Here is a 5092-nt window from a genome sequence, read left to right as displayed (position 1 = left end):
TATGCCATTGATCTATGTGCCCGTACCAAACTGTCATGGTTAATTTAGCATTGCAGAAAGTGGTGGTTTTTTTTATGGCCACGTTTCATTTATTTTGAAAGTTATTCAAAGACACCAGACAGTTTTAAAAACAGTAGAATTAATATTTTATTCTCATTTATAATTAGATGGCAGTTGAGTATAATCTTTCTACTTGATCTTTCCTTCTTGTAAAAAAAAATTACAAGTTTTAAAGAGCCAATGGCTGGTTAAGTTTTCAGAAAACATAATCGATTAATTCGTTGATGGTGGATTCAAGTTTTTCCTTATTCGCTCCAGAAAATTCAGCCCCCTTTTGTCCGCTTTTAAAAAAACGGGAAGGTCGTCATGCATTTGACTTCACACTCCAAAGCAACATCCTGACAGTCATCCACCTCTACTTCAAGGAACGCCAGGTTGGAATTCTTTTCAGGCAGGGACAGGAAAAACAGCTTGATCATTTTGCAAGGCCCACACCACGTGGCTGAGACTTCAACGACTACGAGCTTATTTCCTGCACTGTTCGAAGCTTCCTCAAAGGCAAACTTGCTCTCGATCTGCTTTACCATTTTGTTGGCTGAGGTCTGACAAGTGACTGCTGGAACAGATGGAAGTAGATGCAAAGCACTGGACTAAGCTTTGCAGAAAGTTTTGAAATTGGGAAATTGAAGATGAAGTTGTGAATTCTTTCATTTTACTTTTATTTTTCAAGATTGTTTTTGGCTATTCTTGGTTCCTTGCATTTCCATGTGAATTTTTAGGATCACCTTGCCAATTTTGGAAGAAAAGGCAGTTGGGATTTTGCAAAAATTGCATTGAATATGTAGATCAATTTGATAAGCATTACCAGCTTATCACTATTAAGTGTTCCGTGAACACAGGATGTCTACATTTATTTAGGTCTTTAATTTCTTTCAATGATGTTTTATAGTTTTTAGTATGCAAGTCTTGCACTTCTTTTGCTAAATTTATTCCGAAGTATTTTATTCTTTTTGAAACTATTATAAATGAAATTGTTTTCTTAATTTTCTTTTTGGACTGTTCATTGCCAGTGTATAGAAATACAATTAATTTTTGTATATTAGTCTTGTATATTAATCATGCAACATTGCTGTTGATACTATTTTAAGATGAGAAAACAGATGACCAGACAGGGAGAATGATTGGTTTGAGATTACATGGCTTTCTGTCTTCCCAATCTCCCTTTCTTTGGAGAACCACTCTTCCCTGCTGCATGGAAATCCTGCTCAGACTATGTAGCAAGGGATGGGCCGTGGCCATCTTTCCCACCACTGTTGAAACCCTACTGAGAAATGAAGTCACTGTAGAGAAAATCACAGCTAAGTGAACAAGAGCTCTGTTGTCATCATTGAGCGCCTGGATTCAGCCATGCCTAAAGCCAACACCTCTAGAGTTTGTAAATGTATTAGCTAATATTTCTTTTTTAGCTTAAGATCATTTGAATTGGACTTCTGTCCTATGCCACATTCTTTTGGCTAAAAGAATCCTGACTTAAACAGTGAATAAAGGGCAGAGTATGAGTTTGAAACCAGGCCTGTATGCTTCCAAAGTTCCACTCTGGCCACTGTCCCTGCATTACCCCTTCCTGATACCCTAACTAGTTGGGCAGATGTTTGAGTGGCTTCCAAGGAGAAGTGGAGCGTACACAGGGAGTAGAGTTCAAGACCCCTGGCACTTGCAGGTACAAGGAAAGACTCAAGAAACCAGGCTCAAGGACAGCTGAGGTCAAAGGCAGACCCCCAACTCTTCCTGCCTGTGGTGCCTTAGCCAGTCTCAATCTCTCTAAGGCATGGTTTCTTGGGGTGGGACCCCTTTTCTGGTTGTTTTTCAGGCCCATCCCAGGCACAAAGGCCCCAGAAGAAATCACGAAGTCTCCTGAAATGTACTACCCATCATCTCATGAATTTCCCATGAAAGCTCTGAGAAGCCCGGCGGGCGGGATGATCTTGGCCATTGTATAGATGGGGAAACTGAGGCTAGGCAGTGTTCAGTGACTTATTTACGGATTCTCAGCTCCTGAAAGACTGAGTGGAACCTAGGTCTCATGTCTTTGTGCCTAATATTCTCACAGTAAACCAGGGAAGGCAGTGGTGCCTCCTTGGGATTTGCCTGGGGCCTGAGATTTCCCATAATCCAATTAATAAGTTGTCCAAGATGGAGGGCCAGCTCCCAATTAGTTCTCCTCTCTCCCTGGTGCCTCTTAGAGTTTGTGGGTAGCAAGTCCCTGGAAAGGGAAGAGAAGCCCCCACCTTGCACGCTCCCTCTTTGGGGATCAGGGGTCTAGAAATTAGCTGATTCTTGATAAGCCCTAATTATAAATTAGGTCTTATTATCTGTGGCTCCTGAAACTATGTGGGATGAATTAAAACTCTAGGAAAAGGAATATTTCAATTAACCATATGAACTCAGGTAATTGCCTACCGAGGAAAAGCCCTTACAAGCGAGTCCTGGAGCAGTTATGAGGACATCAGAGAGAAAGGCAGGAACCATTGCATGCATGGTCTGTGTGAGACGGAAATGAGCGGTGGGCCTGCTGGGGGCTGCTGTGTTCTGAGGACAGTTCTGGACATGGCAGGGCTCACAGATGCGCAGTCACCAGTGCCTTGGTCTTTGAATCAGAGGACCAGGGTTGGAGTCCTCTCTCAGTCATCTGCTCTGGCGATTCTGTGCCTCAGTTTCCTCACCTTGAAATAGGCAGTTCAGATGAGATGATGGATATGAAAGGGTTTTTTTCACCTAGGAAGTGTGGCACGCACACCAGACATTATGTTTGGGGGCAATTAGATGCTCTTAAAAGGCAAAGCGCGAGCAGAGAAGAAAGGGATGGAAAACTCTGTCTCAACTGACTTCAAGAGGCAGGAAGGGGTGGTTTTTAAACAGCTCCAACCTCTGTTGACATTCATTTATTCATCTCGTAAACCTTCATGCGTGCTCACCATGTACCAGGCACTGAGCTGGGCAGTAGGGCAGAGAGAATGGAGAAGTCACAGTCTCGTGGGAGAAAGACAGAGAGCTAATGGGGCGCTCCTCAAGGACAGGGTCTCCCAGCAGTGGCCCTCGGTGGGGACATACGGGATGAGGGACACCAAAGCCCATGATGCCATGGAGCTCCTTGAACAAAGGTCGACAGGGGGTCACGGAGATTTTGCCAAAAATGAGTCCCACGTTCCCTTCCGTGTTATGCGTCTAGCCAGGGAGACACTGAGAATCCTTGGCTTTCTACGAGGAATTCTAGGAATCCCCAAGGTAGTTCAAAACACACTGACATTTGCTCGATAGAAGGAGACACAGATGCCAGGATCGGGTCGAGTTCACCCCTTGTAGTGGACACAGAAATGACTTACTCCACCGAGTCCTTAGCTCTTCTGGCCACTTTCCTTGGCAGGGAAAATCAGAAGAGCAACAAATCTGAAGTTTAGAATTAGGTTAAAGAAGATTGAGCTTTATTACTCTGGAGTATATGCTACGACACAGACACTCCATCACATGGCCGGGCCTGCCAGAGAGAGCGACTGGAAGAGCGTGGAATGGACGAGGCCTCTAAAAGGAGAGCATTGTCAGTTACTACCGTGTTTCCCCGAAAATAAGACCCAACCGGAAAATAAGCCCTAGCATGATTTTTCAGGAGGACATCCCCTGAAAATAAACCCTAACGTATCTTCTAGAGCAAAATTTAATATAAGACCCGGTTTTATTTTCGGGGAAACACAGTCGGCAGGTGCCACGAAAATCCTGGAAACTGGTGATAAATTCCCCCTAGAATCTTCCTAGCAGCTCATGCTAAAAGATACCCCTGTGCAGGTCCCATCTACAAATCCCTGTACCTTGAAAATACTCTTCTACAGCTCAGCAGTTTACAAGCTGTGCTTGAATACACCAGTAATGGGGCACTCACTACCTCAAAAAGAAGTTTGGTTTATTGCCAGGTGATTGTAATCATCATAAAGTTCCTCTCTGCAATGGACTGAAATCTGACTCTCACTGTATCTGTGGGTACAGCAACAGGGCCAGGATTCTTGCCAGATGAAGGTAGGACAGGTCCTTCATAGCCAGTGGAGAAAACTCCCTTCCTCTTAGTCTCTGGTGCAACCAAACATTTAATTATGAAATCTTCTCCAAGGCAATAGATGTGAAAAATTAAGATGAATACACTCATTCTGGCCAATAGCACAAACTGCTATTCCTCTGAAAGCCCCAATTCATTACTGTATATTGCAACGGAACATTAACACTCGCATAACGACCCCAAGACCAGTCTCGCATGCACAATCAGCATGCTCTGCCTGAACTCCCTTATATCCAAGAAAGAATGAAAAAAAAAAAGAAAAAAAAAAAGCAACCCACATGCCCTCGGAAAATTGCCTTTCCAGCGGAAACATTGACAGACCCTTAATTACAATAGTGGGGCCGGCGCAGCCTGATGTCACAACACAATTCCTGGGCCGTGTCAAACAACAGTAGGGATGGGGAGAGAGGCAGTGGAGCATCTGTGGGCTCCAGGTTCTTGAGATCACCCAATTCACTGGAATGCCCTTCCGCTGGTATGCCTCTCCAACCACTGGGGGTGCCTCCGTCTCCCCACCCCAGCGTACCTGGGAGAGTTGGTTAAAAGTCAGTCAGGCTCCCAGGGACAATTTTCCATGGACTCCTCACTCTCTCACCCCAGGAACATTCAGATACCTGGGGACAAACAGCAACTCTCAGGGAAGCCTATCATCCCCTGCTTGAAATCCTTCCAGGGTTTCCAATGCCCTTGGGATAAAATCCCAAGTCCTGACAGAGACGCATAGACTCTGTGTGGTTGGGTCGCATCTATGTAGCTCTCAGGCCTCCTCCCTGCCACACACTTCCCTTCCTGCCCCTCTGGATCATCATCTCTGTCTCTTTAACTCCGTCCTGACTCAGGACCTTCACACATGCTGTTCCCTCAACACCCTTCCTCTCACTCCTGGGCCAGCTATTTCTCCTCCTTTGTCAGGTCTCAGCTTGGAGGTTGCCCTAGAGATGAGGACCCTCTTCTCGGCTCTTTGCTGCTTCCCACCTGACATTTGGC

General features: G+C 45.1%; 1 pseudogene; it reads right to left on the bottom strand.

Moving 5' to 3' along the window:
• Positions 1 to 256: 256 nt before the first annotated feature.
• LOC117031557 (thioredoxin-like) lies at positions 257 to 587 on the bottom strand (annotated as a pseudogene).
• Between the last annotated feature and the right edge of the window lie 4505 nt (positions 588 to 5092).

This window comes from Rhinolophus ferrumequinum, chromosome 12 (assembly GCF_004115265.2).
Source record: "Rhinolophus ferrumequinum isolate MPI-CBG mRhiFer1 chromosome 12, mRhiFer1_v1.p, whole genome shotgun sequence".
NCBI lineage: Eukaryota > Metazoa > Chordata > Mammalia > Chiroptera > Rhinolophidae > Rhinolophus > Rhinolophus ferrumequinum.
Note: the sequence above shows the minus strand (reverse complement) of the source record. Positions and strands in the feature narration are given on the sequence as shown.